General features: G+C 42.3%; 1 pseudogene; it reads left to right on the forward strand.

Annotated features, from left to right (window-relative positions):
- The first annotated feature begins 730 nt into the window (after positions 1-730).
- LOC115834265 lies at positions 731-6,920 on the forward strand (annotated as a pseudogene).
- Positions 6,921-22,080: the final 15,160 nt, after the last annotated feature.

The raw sequence follows: 22,080 nt of genomic DNA on the forward strand, positions 1-22,080 counted from the left end.
GAGCTCTCTGACCATCTTCTCATGTTTTGTTACCCAAGGGAGGTTTTCTTTTTTTTTTTTTTTTTGAGACAGAGTCTTGCTCTGTCGCCCAGGCTGGAGTGCAGTGGCGTGATCTCAGCTCACTGCAAGCTCCCTCCCGGGTTCACGCCATTCTCCTGCCTCAGCCTCTCCGAGTAGCTGGGACTACAGGCACCCGCCACCACGCCCGGCTAATATTTTTTTGCATTTTTAATAGAGACGGGGTTTCACCGTGGTCTCGATCTCCTGACCTCGTGATCCGCCCGCCTCGGCCTCCCAAAGTGCTGGCATTACAAGCGTGAGCCATCGCGCCCGGCCCCAACATAGGTTTTCTACTCCTCTCCCATATTCATTCAATAGTTATTTGAAAGAGAAATAGGGACAAGCATGTTTTATTCTAGACCACTTAAGATTAAAACCCGAGTTCCATATCGACATCCAGGGAATAGGTTTTTGAACAGATTTGCATTATGTTATGGGCAGGAACTAGGAGTAGAAGAGGTTGTGAGTCATCTAGTCAGTAGTGTCGGCTATAAAGCCTAAAGACTCTCTTTGTGTATGCATTTTTCATTTTTGTTACAGAGGAAATAGTTTGTTCTGCTTTAATGAGCACTGTCAAGAAGAAAATATAGCTATCACATATCACCACAGGTTCACAGATCTTCACCAACCCGACCCCAAAATGACATGCTGCTCTTTCTTCTTCAGAAACATGAATTCTGGAATCTTGCAAGTCTTCCAGAGGGAACTCACCTGTCCCATCTGCATGAACTACTTCATAGACCCAGTCACCATAGACTGTGGGCACAGCTTTTGCCGGCCCTGTTTCTACCTCCACTGGCAAGACATCGCAGTTCTTGCTCAGTGTTCTAAATGCAAGAAGACAACACGGCAGAGAAACCTCAAAACTGACATTTCTTTGAAGAAGATGGCTTCCATCGCCAGAAAAGCCAGTCTCCGGCAATTCCTTAGCTCTGAGGAGCAAATATGTGGGACGCACGGAGAGACAAAGAGGATGTTCTGTGAAGTGGACAAGAGCCTGCTCTGTTTGCTGTGCTCCAGTAACTCTCAGGAGCACCGGAATCACAGACACTGTCCCATTGAGCGGGCTGCTGAGGACACCGGGTAAGTGATGCCTCTGAAGATCTATTTCTCTATAGAACACATGAAATTCTTGTAAGTCTATTTCCTTGGTGATTGGATGATGTCATCTCTGTGTCCCCTTAAGCATGTCTGTTATGAGCTTCCTTGACTTCACACCTCTCAGATTTGACAAACATGAGGAGAAACAAAGCAAACTCTATTTTCTGTGGGCGAATTTGTCTCTCATTTTGGGTCCTTCGTATATCAGAGTGTGAATGATACTTTATTGTCTTCACTTGTGCTTCAATTCATGGCTCTTTTGCAGGAGGAGCTCCTAAAATAAATGCAGTGTTTGTGGGAAAAAGCTTGTGAAAATCACAGAAAACTGAGCATGGAAACCACCAGAACCAGATGCTGGAAGGTTAGTACCGTATTACTCTACCTTCTCCAGGAACTTATAGTGAACAAATGGGTGACTCTTAAAATAGGAACTTGATCTCAACTCATAATGTTTCTGGAATTCAATAAACAAGGATAAAACACTTGAGAAAAAACTCGCTAATATTTATGTAAGTTAGTGTGACTCTTCGGTAAGATTTCTAATCAGACCACAGATGTTATCCAAGCATGCTCATCTGTTTCCATACAAACCTGTAGTAATACCCCAACAAATACAAGAAACTGGGCTATTTCACACTGTTCCCAATGGGCTGCCTGGATAAATTGTGGACACGAGAGTTATTTATCAGTCGTGGAAATTTCAGGTGACCTTTCTAAGGCTGAGTCAGTATGAATTTGAATCTTGGTGGGCAAGTATATTGAAATGTGAGCTAAATTTCAGGCGGAAGGAGCAAGCGTGCAAACTTAGGGAATGCATGAAACGAAATATCAGAACTAATTAATATTGAATAAGTCATAACACATAATGGGAAAAGTGGTGAGAAATGTAGACTTGTGTCTTGATGAAGACATAAATATGTGAGAAATATGGGAACTAGTATTTAATATAAGGAGAACTCTAAGGACTTGAGAAGAATTCTAGAAATGATTTTCTCTTTGTGGATGTTTATATTGAGGGTATGATATTGAATATTAATTCATTAATTTATTCTAATATTAATTGAAAGATATTTTATGAGTACTTAGTCTATGTCAAATATCAACTTAGAAAATTAAGGAGTAAAGAAGAAAACACACAAATCTTGCAATGGAAATGAGAAAACAAATGGTCACCATGCAGATATGTGAAGTACATGATGTGTTAGAGTGTAGTAGTGTCTTTGGAGAATAATCCAGCAGGAAAGTAGAAAAGGAGCACAGAGGCCAGGGACTGGGGATGAGGGTTTGAGTTTTAAATAGGGTGGTCAGGAAAAAGGCTCATGGAAAAATTCACACTGAAACAAAATCTTGATCAGGAGGAAATATATATATCCTCCTGTTTGCCTTCCTCTTCCTCATAAATATATGAATATATATGTGTATCTGGGTGTATATATATATATGGATATATATGAGGAATATATATACACACACAACAGATACACATATATATTCCTCATATATCGATATATACCTACATTTGAGAAATATATATATGAGTACATATATGAGAAATATGTATATATATATATGAAAATAATTCTAGGTACAGAAAACAACATGGGCAGTAATATTTAATTTGCATTTATTTGGGGGTTTGAGGAACCACAAAGAAGTCCATGTTGCGATTAGGGTGAGTTTGGAAGAGAATAAATGAAACCTTATTAGAATATGTTATGCTGGGTGAAATGCATTGAGTTGACAATGCTAGTCTGTGGTCATGTCATCATTTCTCATATAATGGTTTTACATAACTTGCCCCAATTCTCCAAAATAGAAATAATGGTTTCTTACCTAGTCAATATAACTCGATAGTTTGATTCTTATGCAAGAGCTGTGTTTTCTTTCTATAAATGTGGTGTGGAAGAGAGAAATCCATTTTTATATACCTATCTTAGAAAACATTTTATCATTAATCAAGTGAATGGAACTGGGCAGAAACAACTATGTTGATACTAGTACAGAAAAAAAAGGAAAGAATAAAATTTTGTGGAATCTGAGAATTGACAATATTGAGGATTAAAATATTGGGTATTCAGAATGCTAAGAGGAATCAGTGAAATTCAAGAGAAGATGGATAAAACATTTCTATTTTGACTAATTGTCACTGCAGGATTATGTGAGTTTAAGGATAGAAGCAATCAGAGCTGAATATCAGAAGATGCCTGCATTTCTCCATGAAGAAGAGCAACATCACTTGGAGAGGCTGCGAAAGGAAGGCGAGGACATTTTTCAGCAACTCAATGAAAGCAAAGCCAGAATGGAACATTTGAGGGAGCTTTTAAAGGAATGTATGAGGATCTGAAGCAAATGTGCCATAAAGCAGATGTGGAGCTACTCCAGGTACGGACTGACCATGGGGTATCATGATGTTGAACATTCACATGCATGGGTATTTTTCCTCTCTCCTGAAATCCGTCTCCCCCTTTACTTCCATGATTTGTTTCCAAAAATACTATTCGATAACTAATGCTACTTGGTTGGGAGGGTATAGCCTCTCCTAGTGATTCTACCAGGCCGAAGATCCCTCCTACTTTATCCACCAGCAACAAAACTTTGTAGAATGGCCAAGGTAACAGACAGCCCCAAGAAATATTTCCCATCAAAAGTCAGTGATGTCTAGGATTTTTGAAAGTGGATAAAATGAGAAGTGATTCATTGGCATTTAGGCTAATTTGGAGACATGGCATGATGGAGAAGTTGGGGAATCTAGGATCACACTAATATTATTTTGGGGTCCACTCATTTTGGTAACAGGGCTGAGGGAAGATGACTGAGTAGCTTCTTTATGGTTACCGCAGAGCATAGACTCTGTGGGCCTCCTCTCCCTTCACTTGTAAAAAGAACGTCTTCAAGACTTAGACTTTATGAGGACATTAATTCATGACATATGATAGACTGGGATTTTCATGAGAAAAGAAATAGAAAATGCTTTCCAGGAGGGAACGTTGTAGGAAAATTATATCTTCAGAAACTGTCTCCAAATCTCACACTGAACTTAGTGGAAGATTATCTTGTGGATAGCACTAAGCCTTTCTTTTTTTTTTTTTTTTTTTACAGGCTTCTGGAGACATATTACACAGGTGAGTGCATACCTAGATTTTAGCAGATGCTTTCAGTTTCCACAAATATCAAGCAGGAACTTTGATACTGAAGGTATAATTGATTCAGATAGTGATACTGCCTTGTGCTGGTTGTACTTTCTCCATCCCCCACCCCAGGTAGACATCTATTTTGTTGCCATACACAGTGATTTTCTTAAGCAGTTCAATGAAAGTTCTGCAAAACCAAAAATAAATAAATAAGTAAATAAATAAATAAATAAAAAAGAAAACCAAAAATAAATAAATGAAAGAAAAATAAAGGAAGTGAGCATCTCTATTCCTAATTTCATGTTTATTCCTCAAAAGCCTTCATATTTGAAAGAGAAAACATTACATTTACTACATGGCTACAAAGTCAGCCAGGGGAAGCCAGAGAGAAAAGGGGAAAGTATTTTAGCAGTGAAAAGTGTTGATGATTTCCAGTTTATATTTAAATATATAATTCTGAAAAATAGATGAACAAACTATTCGGAATGTTTGAACCGTGTAGGCCTCCAGAGAACCTCAACTATAAAAGGCAGATCTCCCTGCCTGGAGCAAGTTTCAACACCCCGGCCTTGAGAAGGAAGCAACAGATGCAGCAGTCTTAAAAGTAATCCCACTTTTCCAGACAATGATTTCAGGAATTTCTGGCGAGGTCTGGAACCCAGAATTTCATTTTTGAATATTCTCCTAGTATTAAGACTAATGATCCTTACTAATTTGGAGCAATACAAAGAAAGATTCGAATGAATTCTCGCTCAGATAGACTTTTCCATCGTGCTTGAAAATCAGGAACTGTGAATAAGAATGAATTCGAAAAAGAAAATGATAATTTTGGAATTAGCAAATATGTGGGTTAAAGGGATTCTCATGAAACATCTTTTAAATAAAAGTAGTGATTTTTATGTATTTTTTTGGCTGTAGATGTGGTAACTGTGTCTTTCTCGTTGCAGGTGTGAGTCTCTGCTGCTGCAAGTGTCTGAGCCTGTGAATCCAGAGCTCAGTGCAGGGCCCATCACTGGACTGCTGGACAGGCTCAATGGATTCAGAGGTAAGTGTCAGCCCATTGGCAGAATTCCCACAGTGTATTACTTCTTGTTAGAATCATGAGGGTAATACTTTACCGTTCGCCAAATCTTTATTTCATTTCAGCAGGAAGTGAACCATATGGCTATGCAACCCTTTTATATCTGTGTTTCTATTTATATTCCAATTTATAACATGAAGAGTAAAACGTAGTGAAAAACAAATATGTTCTGGGCTCACATGTATATATTGGGTAAATGGAATGACATAAGAAATAAAAAATTGAATAAATGGAACAATGCTCAGAAGGAAGCTTAATAATCCAAGCTTACATAAAAATTTTACATTACCGTATTTCATTTGAATTGTTAAACACATTTCGTTGGGGAATGGAGTTCACTGAAGTTTGATGGAGTATTTGTATTTTCTTATAATAAATATATATTATTGATATAATGTAAAATGTTGACTTAGCATGTAAAAAGAAAGAAGAAATTATTATGTAAATAGGAAGTAAAAATAGAAGTGATAATTTCAGTTTAGTTACAACATGAAGAGCTACGAGTAAAATCTAAAATTCAGTTTCAGTCTAGAGCTAGCAGGGATGTCCGCAGAGTGACTGGTAAAAGATTTTGCAAAAATCTGCCTTAAGTTACCACTTATAATTTGAACGTATGGACTTGTATCCAGTTATCTAGAGCAGTGCTTGAGTAAGCTAAAATCTTCCCATTCTTGCCAAAATTATATCACTAGTATTTAAGAACAAGAAATATTTTAATAATAATGACCTTGATAGCTAAAGGGCATTCAAGGCATATAATATTTCACGTTTACATTGGAGATTGGATTAAAACAGGCTGGTCTTATATTGAACTCTCAATTTTTAAGTTTTCAATAAATTTTCAATGTCTATTTTTAGGGTTTTGTTCTTCCTATAGAGAATATTAATCATCCTTATACTTTATTAAATGTTTTAGTCACAATTCTCCTGTCCTTGTAACTTCAAATTTCTTGGTAAAGTAAATTCTTGGTAGAACAACTTTTCTCTCAAGAATTCTAATTTCTAATAATTACATGTATCCATGCTTTTTTAAAATTATTTTTGCAGTTGATTTTACTCTGCAGCATGGAAGAGCCAATAGTCATATCTTCCTGTGTGGAGATGTGAGAAGCGTGAATGTTGGATGTGACCCTCAAGATGATCCCGATATCACTGCAAAATCCGAATGTTTTCTTGTATGGGGGGCTCAGGCTTTCACATCTGGCAAATATTATTGGGAGGTTCACGTGCGGGACTCTTGGAATTGGGCTTTTGGAGTCTGTAACAATTATTGGAAAGAGAAGAGACAGAATGACAAGATAGATGGAGAGGAGGGACTCTTTCTTCTTGGATGTGTTAAGGAGGACACTCACTGCAGTCTCTTTACCACCTCCCCATTTGTGGTGCAATATGTTCCAAGACCTACCAGCACAGTAGGATTATTCCTGGATTGTGAAGGTAGAACCATGAGCTTTGTTGACGTTGATCAAAGTTCCCTGATATACACCATCCCTAATTGCTCCTTCTCACCTCCTCTCAGGCCCATCTTTTGCTGTAGTCACTTCTGACCAGAGAAAAGTCAGAAACGTGTCTATATGCTCTGGGAACCTGTTTATCCCAGAAAGCCATCTTTTTTGCACCTCATCAAACAGGACAAATCAGTTATATTTAATGTCTTTAGTTGCATTCTAATGTCATCAAAACTCATTTATAGTGTTTCATTAAATATGGTGAAAACACAAAAACCATGTGTATTGTTTCCTTTTTTAATCATTTTTGGAAAATCATTACCCATGATGTATGGCATAGAATATATTCTCTGGTTTTTAATTATTTCTGAATGTCACAAAGTGAAATAATAGGTAAGAGAGTTGTCTAAATGAAGTTAAAACCAATGGAAGAAAGTAGAGATCTTGGCTTCATGAAAAACCTTGGTGTAAAAAGACTCAATGGTAACCTGGAAATATTTTCTTTCCTTCATCTAACAATATTCTACTTATCCATGTGTTTTATTTATGAACTATACTTTGAGGTAATCTTATTTGACCTCCTATGCTGTGCTTGTCCTTGTAATCTCATCTTATATTCAAATGCTCATGCATTATTAGAGTGCTGTTCTACAGTGAAATTTACAAGGGGATCAGGACAATGCTGAATCAATTAAATATTCAAATGGACATAACTGAATACTGACCCCTACCTCAAACCATATACAGTGCATTTCCACATGGATTCATGTTCTGAAGGTGAAGGGAACACAATAAAATATTCTCATACAGAAAGATTTCCTGACCAGGACAAAAAAGTAACAATTAAGAAGAAAAACTTAGTTTATATCAAAAATGATGATGTCTGTGTTTCAAAATATACCATTCAAGAATTAAAATGCAAACCAAGAGTGGAGAAAAATATTTATCCCAACATATACACAATAAAATACAATACATGTGATTAATGAATGTAATAAATAAAAGAAAATGAACCCAGTGTAAAATTGGGAAAATATTTGAACAGGTACTTCATAAAATTGGAGGCATAAATATCTGGACAAATATGAAAAAGGGATTACTTTTATTAGTCCTCAGAATAATAAAAATTCATCCATAAGTTGAACTACAGGCTCCATAAAAATTTGCAAAATTTAAAGACACACAGTATTGTGTGTTGTGAAAGATAAAGAATCATGAAAGTTATTCATGGCTGGAGGTATGTAAACTGAGATACTTTTTGGCAAACTGACTATGAGCATTCCTTATGGGCTAGATATTCTAATTCTAAAATATATTCCACAGACTGCCTATGTGTATTTCAAGATAAACACAATGTTGATAATTACAACAATTTTTATAGTAGCTCCAAATTGGAGACAAAATAAATATTCATCAACAGTAGAATTGCTAAATAAATTGTGATCTCATCATACAAAAGAATTTTACAAAACAGAGATAACACCAAAATGCAACAAATCAATGAATCTCAAAGAGAAGTTTAAGAAAAGAATTGAAACACACAAATGTTATATTACAGTGTTTTATTCAGATAAATTGTGAACTCCATTAATTGATACTAGAAGTTAGAATATTGAATAATATTTTGGAAGGTAATGGTTAGGAAACTTAAAAATTAACCAGGATAAGATACAGGAAGCATTGAAATCAAAGAGAGAAACTATAAGCATTTTTCATGCAGAAGAGTATTTTATATATATATATTAAATATTTTAATGTATAGAATAAGTTTGAAATAAATAAATTTGATGTTTTGCCTAATTTTTCAAATGCATATATTATAATTTAATTTATGATAATTTAACATCAACATTAAGACATAAAACTGTTTTATTATTATACTTTAAGTTCTGGGGTACATGTGCGCAACATTCAGGTTTGTTACATAGGTATACACGCGCCATGGTGGTTTGCTGCAACCATCAACCCATCATCTACATTAGGTAGTTATCCCAGTGATATCCCTCCCCAGGACCCCACCCCCCACAGGCCCCAGTGTGTGATGTTCCCCTCCCTGCGTAAGTATTGGGCCTTTTCCCTCAGATTCAGCCTCAGACAGACATGCTACAAATGTGTCCACTTACCACTTGAGTGGAAAACATCTTGGTTACGATTTGAGGAAGATTTTTTCTCATGGCTTCCAATCCTGAGAGTACAATGCAGCATTGATTACTGCTCAGAGAGAGTGGTCAGGCTATGGAGTAGGGAGGTTTGGTACTAAAGACTAATTAAAACATAATACTGCAAAAAATTATCTGTGAATCACCATAAATTCCAATGACTCTCATGTAGGTTGTCTGATATCAAAGGGTGTATATTGAAGAAATGGTGGATAATAACCTTTTTTTGGGTGTTTTAGGAAGTCATATAATGAATAAAAGTGGTTTAAGAAAAGAATGAATTTGGCTTCTAGTATTGTTAAGAAACAATAAAAATAAAGGAAAGAAAGGGAGGAATGATTGATTTCATGGTTCTGAGAAGTGGGAAGACATGAGTTTATGTACATAGCTTATTGGTGGAATACATCAGTCAGTCTAGGCTCAGTGGCTCAAGTTCGTAATCCCTATAATTTCGCAGTGCTACATCAGGAAAGGGTTTTAAAGACGAATTTCCCTTGAATGATTATTTGTTTTTAAATCCTGTGATGAAATATTTGGTATTAGAAAGCTCAATTGTATTTTCCTCTTTAAAGGAGTGAGTCAGAGCAGCGGCACATGCCCCATGTGTGAGCTCAGAGCTCAGTGCTCAACCCATCACTGGCCTAATGGACAGATTTCATGACCTCCAGGTGAGTGTCAACCTGCTGAAGTGATGACCACACAGTGCCCTTCAGCATGGCTTTGCTCTTTTTTCTTTCTTTCTTTCTTTCTTTCTTTCTTTCTTTCTTTCTTTCTTTCTTTCTTTCTTCTTTCTTTCTTTCTTTTTCTTTCTTCTTTCTTTCTTCTTTCTTTCTTTCTTCTTTTCTTTCTTTCTTTCTTTCTTTCTTTCTTTCTCTTTTCTCTCTCTTCTCTTCTCTCTCCTCCCTCCCCCTCTCTCTCCCTCCCTCCCTCCCTCTCTCTCCCTTTCATCCATGCTGGAGGGCAATGGTGCAATCTCGGCTCACTGCAACCTCCACCTCCCAGGTTCAAGCGATTCTCCTGTCTCAGCCACCCAAGTAGCTGGAATAACAGGCACTCACTATCATGCCCAGCTAATTTTTTTTTTTTTTTTGTACTTTGTGGAGTTGGGGTTTCGCCATGTTGTCCCGGCTGGTCTTGAACTCCTTACATCAGGTGATCTGCCCGTCTTGGCCTCCCAAAGTGCTGGGATTACAGGCATGAGCCACCACTCTTGGCCTCAGGCATGGTTTTACTGCAGGCAATTTTTTGTTTTTTATTAATCTTTCATCATATAAAAGGGAACAGACTGTAAATAGCATATATAAGCATACATAGTAATACAGTCCTTATGGTCATATGGAAAAAATAAATGAAAGCTGGTGTAATGGTAAATGTCATTCAGTTTCCTCTTGATTCTGGGCCTTTTGGGTCTGGGTCCCTCTGTGCACCAAGGCAGGTCAGATGGAGAGAGATGATCCAGACCTGGCCAAATGGGTTCTACACGAGCCTTCTGGGTCAACACTGCCTTTCAATAAAGACCAGGGCTGTGATGACTCCAGCCGTGTTCTCCACCACAGAGGGCGGAGTGCTCATAGTGGGTCCTTGGGCCATAGGAGACCCCATTATACACATTGAACAACATGCCATCAAAGCATTTCCCATCTGACACTGCCCAGGGCCCATAACAAGCTACAGCAGCATCATAACCTTTGCCAGCATGAAGCCCGATGTCCTTTTGGTTTATCTGTGTGGATGAGTAAACACACTTACGCTCACCTGTGCATACCCTCACACCATAGTGTACACTGTCCACAGTGGCACCGCCTGCTACTGAGGGCTGTGTGCTTTTATCAAGTCTTATTTCAAGCTGGCTCAGCATGAGGAAATTGTGTATGCAACACTGACTTTCCACTGAGTCACTCAAAAATTAGTAAAATCATTTCAGGTAGTGTGTGTTTTTCTTTTTCCTGTTAATGAAGGAAGCTGTGAGTGCAGGGGCACAGAAACGAGCAGTTGATTTAAGTCATTCCAACGCATAAGCAAGTTCCAAATGCACTGAGAGGCGAGGAGGAGAAGATGCAAAGGGCGCCTTGGGAAGAACTGTTTTTGCTGTAAGCCCTTGGCGGCTCCCAGCATGCCCACTTTGATGGCATTCACCCCACTGCAGTCGTCGTCATCAATGTGACTTTGTTGTTTTAGAAGGATATGTTGTGGTCAGGGTTCCACCTGTCCTTCCCTAGACCACGGCCCTCCAGGCAGTTCTAGGCAGGTCCCAGTCAAAATGTACTGGGGTATAAACCAAGGACCAGGACCACAGAAACAGGAACCCCAGGGGCTTCCAAGGGAAAGTGCTGGCTGCCAGGTGCAGAATCCATAGAATTACCTACCACGGGAGCCAGCGGGACCTGCGCATATCCCTGGGGAGTCTGTTAGAATTTCCCCAAATACTGTAAAAGAGAAAAGTACTCATACTTTATCACGTGAAAGACTAATGATGTCTAGGAGTTGACACAGAACAGGAGGACTCTGACCACCACAGGACCAGCGAGATGTGTCAGGACAGAAATGAGCAAGCTTGAGTCTCCGGGCACACCTGGGGAAAGAGTAATGCAAGGCACACCTCAGGGCTGTACTCACTCCTCAAGGCAGGCTTGGGTCCCCAGGGTAAGGGCGAAGAGACAGCCTTCCCGTATCACGTAGTGTGGATGGCGAGACTGCAGGGGATGTAGTCCTCTTGCCGGTGGGCTGCATGAAACAGCAGGCTTTGCATCTTTTTCAGGCCTGGGGTCTGGCCTTACCCCAGGGGCTTCTGTTTCACCCACAACAGACTCGCCTCCACACCGGAGACCTGGTCACTGCTGACAGCAGGGAGAGAAGCAGGCAGAGGGCCCAGCACAGCCCTCCTGCATTCATAAATCGTATTTTCCAACGAACATCACGAACTCCGTCTCCTGCTCCCAGGAGGAAGCTCGGGTCTCAGGAGTGGTCAATGCTGAGATGACAAAGCTATTGAAATTCTGATCTCCATAGTTTTGAGGTCTCTAGTGTTGCCAGGAGACTGTGAGGAGGAGCTTGAAAAGAAAGAGGCACATGATGTTTCACACTGCTTTTCCCAAGGGCAGCCAAGGGACAGCCTCTGCATACTGAGGTAATTCTAGATGATTGGCTCCACGCTCTTCCCTCCTCCTTTCTAGTGAGTTTAGTGCTGGCTGACTGTAGAACACTTTATTCACAGAAGCAAGTAGAAAAAATTGTCACTCTTAATTCACATGCTCTAACGTCAGACGGGAGTGACCGGTTCTGGAGGGAAGTGCTAGGACTGGCTCATTTGTGTTCTCATCAGCTGCCTCAGTGTACACGGAGGTGGATTTCACTGGTGTTCATACATGCTTTCAAATCCACAAGAGGCTCTCCGAGGGACAGAAGTGACTCACACCCACCGTAAAGCCATTTCTGTTGCCAGAGTCCCCAATCTCCAATCACCAAAAAATTCTCCACCAAGGGGCGAGCTCCAGCCATCTCACTTGTAATCAGTAGCATCGACATTGTCTGAGAAATATTTATTCTGTCCACTTTAAGCTTAATTTTCACAAACACTAAAAAGTAGTAAAATAGACTTTAGATTTTCCTCTAACTATATTTATATAGAAATCCCTGAGAAGGTATGTCAACTTGAAATTCACTATCTACAGTTAATTAACATCAGGGTGCCGGGAGGGACCCTGAGCCCCATCCCTGTGCACAGCAGGGGCTGGGCTGTCATTGCAGGAGAGCAAACCTGGTCTCCCTTCTGTGCAAAGAGGAGGGGGTGGGAGGGGCACGGCGGTGGAGGAATTCTTAGCCATCAGCACAGATGCTGGCAGGCCTGCTGTTCACTCACTCTGGGGGCCTGGAGGTCCCACCATGATAACACCACATTGCCTCACAGAGGCCCCTGCTTTTCTGTCCTTGGTAGACCTCAGGATAGGTGGTGCCTGAGATCATAAAGAACTTAACCAACTGGGAGAAGAAAACAGGCAAAGGAAGGAAGTGTGAATGAGGAAGAAGAGATGAGGTAACAGGGGTGGGAGAACGTGGTGATAAAGCCAGGGGACAGTGTGGTGGCAACTGACACGAGAGGAGAAGGGGGCCCATGCTCATCAGTCCCCTCCTTCCTGAACAACATGAGGGTTACAGGGAGGGCAAGCCCTCAGTGAGTGAATGCAGCAGTTCAAAGAAACAAAAATAGACAAAAATAATAAATGTTCTCCTAGGACACCAGGCTTTTAGGGAGGCCACTGTGAGACCTCTGAATGCCCGATGCCCAATAGTGCTGAGGGGGTAAGTGACAAAAAGCCTGCACCCCCCAGCCCTGTGCACCATCTGAGACCGAGGAGCCTGTGTCACCAGTACCTAGAGCTAGAGGAAAGGGCTTCCAAATGGCTCAGGAAGATGAGTGGGCATTTCACTCCACCTCTGGGACCAGATGACCACACCTCCCCTGAGGAATCCCTTACCCAAAATAATTGAACATAATAATGTTGCTTAAATATAAACTGGCTCAACTGATCACCCCGACACTGACCCCAGGACACCCCCTCAAGGTGGCTCCAGTTCCTCATCATCTAGACTTTTCTCCCTGCCCTCCCAAACTCCCTGAGCCTGGCTGGAGGCCTGCTTGTCCCCTCTGCTGCCCACTCCAAAAGGATAAGAAACCAAGAGCATGGGCTCGCCACAGGTCGAGGAAAGAGGCTTGGCGACACTTCCTTTGACTTGGAAAATTCCTCTACTAGCAAATCTGCTTCCACATGGCAAAGATGAGAAGTGCTGGGCCAGTAGCCAGGCACACAGCTGCAGAAGCTACCTGGACCTGCCTCATGGGCCAAAGGGAAGGGCTGCCCATAGGCAAGTCACTTCTAGAACGAGTCCAGAGAGATCAGGGAGAGTCTGGGATCCAATCAGGGATGACCCTTCTTTCAGTTGGGCCTGGTGGGTTTTCAAAATCCAGTCTTTCCACTGGGGCCATACCAAAGCTCCCTGGGAGGTCAGGCTTCCCAGTCCCACCAAAGCCCCCCATGAAGCTGTCATTTTCTCTCAAGTTGCATACACTGGCCAGTAAAGGCAGCTTCTACTCACCAGGCAAGTGGCCAGCTCACCTTCAGATTTGCCAAAGAAATCTGGGTCCTGCCCCATACTTGCTGGCTTGGCAGGCTTTTCAAAATGCAGGTATCTCTGGAGCTGTTTTGTGGACACCAGGAGCATTACTTGACAAGCCCTGTGCTAGCCCCAGGGTACCCTGTGCACCTGGGTAAGGCTGGAACACACTGGGGACAGGGATCCAACATGTCCACTCTGGAACAGCGTGGGAACTGGAGAAATCGCCAGTTGTTTGCTGTCCTGCCATTGCTGTTCTACACATCCCTGGAGACTATGAGCATCGGTTACAGCGTGGTGGTGGCTGATCAGGACCAGAAATGTCCATTTTTGACCTGGAAGCAGCAGACACCTAAGGCTTAGGGTAGACGTGGGGGCTCCATACCATTCCCAGTGCCAACTTCCCATGGAGGAAACGGGAAGGAATGTCTGGCCACCCACCCAGGGTCAGATGCCACAACAGCCCGAGCAGAAGCTGCCTGACACTGGCTGTTCCAATGACAATAGGACATCCTTGGGAAGGTGGAGCCATTTGTGAGAGCTCAGGATGGGTGTCCTGGAAGTGCCACTTAAAGGCGACTGAGGCCTCTCAAAATCCCTGTGTTAGAGCTGCAGCTCTCCATGCGGGCTGCAGTGCAGTCACCTGTGGAGCTTTAGGACAGGCCCAGGGCTCAGCTTCCCGGACCAGTGCCTTGAGAACTTTCGCAGCAGGGATAGCCGGCTTGGAAAGGCATGCCTGGGAGACCATGTGACACTGCCTGGCTGGGTCCTGGGCTGACAGAGGTGAGCGTGGAGCTGTGGTGACTTGGTAATGCTGTGAATTATGTACGTGTGGCAGGAAGGTGCCACAATGCCAAGGCCCCAAGTCTTGGAAATTCCATGAGGTCCGCATGAGGTTGAACTAAACACCAAGTGCAGTCCTCAAAGGAAAAATAAAAGAAATACCCACATAAGGGACTCTTTGGAACTGAGTCTGGAAGAGAGGGCTTCCTGGTCCACTCCAGGAGAATTTGCCTAAAATAAGTTTGCTTCCCATTGTATTCTCTTTGCTTGTTCTAAACATCACCTCCCCCCATTCCCTTAATTTGCATCGTTCTGGGCTCCTTACTCTTGTTGCATCCTTTTTTTACATTTTAAGGATGTCTGGATTCGATTTACTTAAGAGCATATATGGCTTAATTTTGTATTTCTGGTAATCATCTATTACATTTCCCGCATTTTATCAAATGACACGTTTTCCTCATATCTATTTTTAATATGTTAAAGATTTTGTATCCAGTTTATCTAAAACTCCTTGATTAAAATGAGTTTAATTCTAGCAATACATACATGCTTATCTCTGCATTGTTTTATAATTTTACGATAATGTTTTTCCCCAATTATGATTATGGATAATACTTTTTAAAAAGATACAATAAAATATGCTATGTCTTTCTCACTTGATCATGTGGCTGAATGAGTCAATCCCTCCATCAAATAGAAATATCTGGCATTACTTAATCTAACTAATGAAAACATCCATTGTGCACGTGCACCCACAATGAGAAGAAAAGACCAAAACAAACAGCCAAAAAGGAGAGAATCCCATGATTTCTGTGTAAACTCCTACAGATATCATAAACATTTATTGCTAGAAACAGTATTTTAAATGAAAGGTCTTCAGGCAAGTGTATTAAAACTGCCTTGGATACAAGGGGCCCTATCACTTGTAAAACTTGGCAAATTGGATAACAATTAAAAATACAAAATTACGCAGAAAATACCCTTTAATAAATTGAGTTTTTTTTGATTGAGACGGAGTTTGGCTCTTGTTGCCCAGGCCTGAGTGCAATGGCGCGATCTTGGCTCCCTGCCACCTCTGCCTCTGTGTTCAAGCGATTCTCCTGCCTCAGCCTCCAGTAGCTGGGATTACAGGCATGTGCCACCATGCTCGGCTAATTTTGTATTTTTAGTAGAGACGGGGTTTCTCCATGTTGGTCAGGCTACTCTCAGACTCCCAACCTCAGGTGATCCGCCAGCCTCGGCCTCCCAAAGTGCTGGGATTACAGGCGTGAGCCACCACGCCCGGCCTCATAAATTGATCTTTAAACAAATCTTAATTGAGGTTCTCTAAAGGGAGCCTTTTAGGCAACATGCCCACTACGTGTACTGATGGCTAGGGTGGCTGGTGTCAGGCGAATCGATGTGGCTCCCCCAGCCCCTTCCTGGGAGCATCCTAGAAAGACAGCGTGGAAACGCCCGCCGCCTGGTGGTCCCCGTAGCTGCCATGGTGCCCAGCCCCGCCGCCTCACCCTGTCCTCGAACCCCGTGTCAAGCGCCCGCGGATTCTCACGTCCTCTTCTTCCAGGGCGGCGGGCGCTTCTACTGCACCTTGGCCTGGTGCTTCTTCTCGGTCCTCAGCCTCCGGTTTCTCCTCCTTGGCCACCTTGTAAGGCCACTTGGGTATCCGCAGGTGGCCATGACCTTGGTGCTGCCCTTCCGCGCCGGCCTCTGGGGCTGGAAGGTGGGCGCGGGCGCCTTGCTGAGGCGGACCCCAGGCACCATGCCCGACCTCAAGCTGCTCCGCCGCAGGCGCGCAGGGGCAGGAGGCTGGCCTTCCGCCGGGCGGGGTCGGCAGAGCCCCAGGACCCCGGCAGCAGGGCAGGTGGGAGGCCGGCTCTTGGGGAGCCCTCCCAGGAGCCCGCGGCCACTGGTCAGGGCCGCTTGTGCTGCTCTGTGCCCTCGGCTTCACCGCCTCCTGCGCCTGCCTCCCATCCCCCGCCGCGCCGCCAGAATTTCCTGAGCCGCCAGGATTTCCTGCATCGCCAGCCGCCTCTTCCCCACGCACAGGGAGCACTCGGGGCACAGGTCTGGCACGCGATGGCCACGGCGGGGCTGTTAGAGGCTGGTGGTCATCCTGACCATGTGGTCCAGGGCGCCCCGGTCCTCCGGGCCACGCACGGAGCGCAGCGTCAGCGCGGACAGCTCGCAGTCCCTGAGCCTCTGCAGGCTTGTGCCTGGAGCGGAGGCAACTCAAGCTGGTAATTTTCCCCCAACCGCTCCTGGCAGGGGCCTCCAGGAGCCTCTGCATGAGGCAGACGTGTAAGTGGCACACTCTGGCGACATCCCACGGGGGCCCTCGCGTGGACACCTGCCCCTGCTAGCTCAGGGCTCGATGCGATCGGTTCGACCCTGCATGGGCTTTCCACCCTGGTGCATGCATCCTTCAAGGTCAAGACCCAGGACATAGTTCAACAAGTAGTTGGTGGTGATAGCGTGCCCTGACTGGGCCAGAACAGCCTCTTTAGTAAAACAGCGCAGGAAAGTCATGAAACAGATCCTCAGCTCCTTTCTTCATTTTCACTTTAATTCGTGATGCCTCTATGTCCCTCTGATGACATCTTCCTGGGGTCTGGGACTCTGCTGTCTTCAATGCCTACTGTGAAAGGTTCCTGGCCATCATCAGCCATGAAAACCTCAAAGCCCTCCGTCCTCAACGTCGGATCCCTGGGCCAGTGGCATCAGCCTCACCAGGAAACCTGTTCTTCTGCTCATTCTTGGGCCCCATCCCAGGCCTATTCAAAGAAAGACTCCAGGGGCAGGGCCTGGCAGTCTGTGTTTCCACCAGATCTGTGTTAAAGCTCAAATGAACCAGTCCAGGTGATGCTGAGGCAGGAAGTGCAAGGCTGAGAGCCAGTGTCTAAGGCAACTGTGCCCATGGGGCCAGGGGCAGCTCATGCCTGTGCAGCTATGATTAGGGTTGCGTTCCCTTCCCTGCCCTGCCAGTTGACGTCAATTTGGGGGCACTCAGCTAAGGCCACCACGGTATATCCACAAAGCCGTGGTAGCAGGAGACATTAAGGCCAGTCTAGCCATTGTGGTCAGTCTCCTGCGCCTTCTCAAAGCTCAGCGCCGCACCAGAGTCTGCAGCAGCCCCACTGCTCCAGGACGCCCTCCTCCAGGACGCTCTCCACGCCCTGGACGCCGTGCTCCTCCTGGTCCTGGAAAGGGTAGAAGGAATCGTCCCAGGCGATGCTGCGGGTGTGGGGCAGACAGGAGAAGTCCTGGAACTCTTTGTAGTCAGCGCGGTCCTCCTAGACCTGTGTTCCTAGGAGTGGGACAGCGGTGGCGGGGTCATGCAGCGCGCCCCGCCACCCTGCGGCTGGGTCCAGCCAGCAGCACCACACAGGCGGCCGGAGGCGTGGGCAGGGGGGGAGGCGTGGGTGGCTGGCGAAGGCTCTGGCCCGGAAAGCCTGGTGGGCGCCAAGGTCCCTGCTTCTTGCTTCTGTGTCCCCAGGGAAGCCCTAGCTCCGCCCCCAGCCCGGCGGAAACCTCACTTCTTTTACATTATTGTTTGTTTTTATTTTAATTTTTTAGGACATTGATAAAATCACTTTCTGATTTTTGAGATTAAAAATTAAATAATTTTCAACTTTACCCTTTTTAAATGTTTCACTATTTTAATGCTTTTATTTTTTGTATACTTTAATTATTGTCATTTATATCTTCAATTATTATGGAAGAATTTTAGAAAAGTCTTTTCACATAATAAAGTCTAATTAATTAACTATTATTTTTCTCTCCTCTACCTCATATACGTACTTTAACCTTTTAGAACACTTTGTTTTGAGACTGTTGTTACTTATGTGACATTTTAACTATTATTCTTCACTCTTCTAGTGAATTTTTAATGTCATTCAAAGGGTACATCTTTCTATACTGAGAATTAAACATAGTTCTCAACAATATTCTCAAATATTAGGAATTTCACCTTCCAATGGCATGTTACGTATGTTCTCCTTCCCTTCTAATGCATATTCCCCGCCCCCCGCCCCCTGCTAATTTTGTATTTTAAGTAGAGACAAAGTTTTACCATGTTGAACAGGCCAGTCTTGAACTCTTGACCTCAAGTGATCCAGCTGCCTAGGCCTCCCAAAGTGCTGGGATTCAAAAACAGCAACTAAATGCTGGAATGATGACCGGGAACTGTCTAGAGTCTCCAGTGATTATCCTCCTTATAACAAGGCAGAAAGCCTTCCTCAGAATTATCTAGACTGACATTACTCATTGTCCAGACCTGTTAACAGACTCCTGCAACCAGTGCTGTGAGTCTCAAATGTGCTCCTTCAGTAATGCAGTAGAAGGCCTGAGTTTCCACATGGTAGTATCCTTCAATGCCTGGAGACTTTTAAGGCATAAGAACGTATTGACTCTATGAACTATATGTTTTGTAAAATGTCAGGTTATGTGAGGTGTTTGGACAAATTAAGTTTCAGGGTGATATCCACTATTGAGACAGAAAATTAGTCTAAAGAATTAAGACCTCAAAGTCCAGAATGAGAAAAAATTGTTTTGCTTAGAGCCTCCTTATAATTGTCTACTTGTTTTATAGATATAAGCACTAGAGGACAAGCTCTACCTGATATAGCTGGCCTAGACATATGCGGATTTAATTGTAGAAGAAAGAATTATACCTTTCAGGTAAAATGGCTACAAAAATAATTAGTTGCTGTTTTTGAGACAAGTTCTACTCTGTCACTCAGGCTGGAGTGCAATGGCGCAATCAGAACTCACAGCAGTTTTATACTCCTGGACTCAAGCAATCCTCCCAACTCAGCCTCCTGAGAAGCTGGGACAACAGGTGCGCATCAACACTCAAGGCTAATTTTCTGTTTATTTTCTGGTAGAGATAAGGTCTTACTATGTTGCCAGGCTTATCTCAAACTCCTGGCCTCCAGTGATTTTTCTGCCTTGGCCTCCCAAGCACTGGGATTATAGTATGGCCCCTGTAACCAGCTTTAGATCAATTTTATTTAATACAGATAGCTTCCCAACTAAAACATTTTATTAGAATTCTCTTAATTCAGCAAAGCGTTGTTATTACTGACCCAGTCTTCACTTATTTTCAGCTTAGATGCAAGAACAAAATTATCTTTCTGTTTTAATTTGTTTTATTTTATATTTTCAAGGTGCACAATATGCCGTTTTGAGATACATGTGCATAAGGAAATGATTACTATAATGAAGAAAATTAACAAATCGATCATACCACTTAGCTGTGCTTCTTTTTTATGATAAGAACACCAAAAATCTAGTCTCTCAGAATATTTCCCAAAAACAATACAAGATTATCTAATATACCTACAGGTTGTACATCAGATTCATTTATTCTACATTACTGCACCTTTACCACTGTTACCCTTCATTTACCTATTTTCTTCCCATGAATGTAACCACCGTTTTTAATGTATTGAACTTTTAAAAATCGATTTCAAATATGAGTGGGACCATGAAGTATTTTTGTCTGTGTGTCTGTCTTATTTCACTTAGGAAACCTGCCATTTACATGTCTCCTAAATTTAGTACAGAAATAAAGTGCTAGTCAAGAATGTGTCTCACTTTTGTTAGATTAATTTTTTCCAAGTTATCCTCTTTATCAATTTTTACTTTTTGTACTATCGAAGAGTGACAATTCTTGTATTAAAAGAAACTATAACCAGGCTATTCATAAATAACTTCTTTGAGGATAAAAATCTCAGGAAGTTCAAGATTTCTGTATTAATGATTGACAATGTTCTTAGTGGTCTCTCTTAGACTTATTTCGATTGTAAGTAAGTCTTGGTGATATTCTAACATAAATTCTGACAGGTGAAGAGAATAAATAAATTAAGTATCTCTAGGAGAATCAACAGAATAAGATTATCTTGGTTAAATGGCTAAGAAAATATGGTAAATAGACACAAAAACTTTTTCATCTTCCAAAATCAGAGTCAAATACTAAGTGATGGTAAAGTAGCTAATTCTGTCTTCCTGCCAAAGTGAATGTGAGCTAAATTAGAAGAATGTCAGGAATAAATTTTTCCTTGAAATCTAGTAACAAATAATGTAATTAAATTATGAGGCTTTGCATAGAGTTTTAGCATCAACAGAAAAGCTCACAAAACCTAGGTGAAAATCAAAAAGGAGTGCTGGGTTGGAGCCCTGAGGTGAATAATTTTATCATCTCAGATCACTTGGAAAAAGGCAGCGAGTCCAAAAGAAGCTGGTGATAAGCTTTCTCTCTGCTAACTCCTAATGTTCTGCATGAAATATGTGGAGACAGAAGAGAGACAGTTTATTATAGTCTACGTGATACAGTGAAGGAATAAGAGAATCTTTCTGATAATTATCTTCAAAATTTGGAGAATCATTCCTATCAAAATCGTTCATTTAAGGGACTAAAATATAATAAGATGTTTCTTGCCACATAACCCTCAACTAGCCAGGCTCTAAAAAGGATGACACTGGACACCTCGACAGTGGTAAAAAGCAGGGTTTACTCACTCTTGAATCACTAACAACTGGTGCTAACCTTAGGCAGCAGCTTATCTATTTGGTTGAGGTTCAGCTTTGTTTCATTGAACAAATCTCTTGGGTGAATTTCAGTTGTGCCAGTCATTTAATTTGTTTTCTGAATCAAATGATAAGAATAAATATGGTTTAGAGTGTAAACAGCATTCCCAGATACATTACCACTTAGTGTCCCATCTGCCTAATTTTGAACCTATAGGACAGGAATAAAAGCATTGTGAGAAACACCTGGTAATTTCTTCACAGCCAAATACTCTTGTCCCTCCTACTTTTCTTCTGGCTTTCCTGCTGCATGGGACATGGCAATAAATGGAAGTTTCCTGCACAAAGAGGTAAAATTCACTTGTTGAAGATGTCAGTCTTCTTCTTGACCAACTCCTATATTGGTACAAACATGTGAGAGAAATGCACCTTCTGAATCATTTCAAATTCGTGGTCTTTGTTAGAGCACATAAGCCGGTGCGCTAGGAGACGTAGCTATTACATTCTTTTATAGAATTTTCCATTCTGTATCACCTGGATTCTTATTTAAAATGTAAACAAAGTTTGTTCTTTGTACTGCATAAGGAGGTTTATACCACTTTATGCTTAGTAAGTAATTAAATTTATATGTCAGTTTAAATAAGGACAGCCTCCATTATTCTAAGTCCTGTTCCTGT

The sequence above is a fragment of the Nomascus leucogenys genome, unplaced genomic scaffold (assembly GCF_006542625.1).
Source record: "Nomascus leucogenys isolate Asia unplaced genomic scaffold, Asia_NLE_v1 000932F_40102_qpd_obj, whole genome shotgun sequence".
Taxonomy (NCBI): Eukaryota; Metazoa; Chordata; class Mammalia; order Primates; family Hylobatidae; genus Nomascus; species Nomascus leucogenys.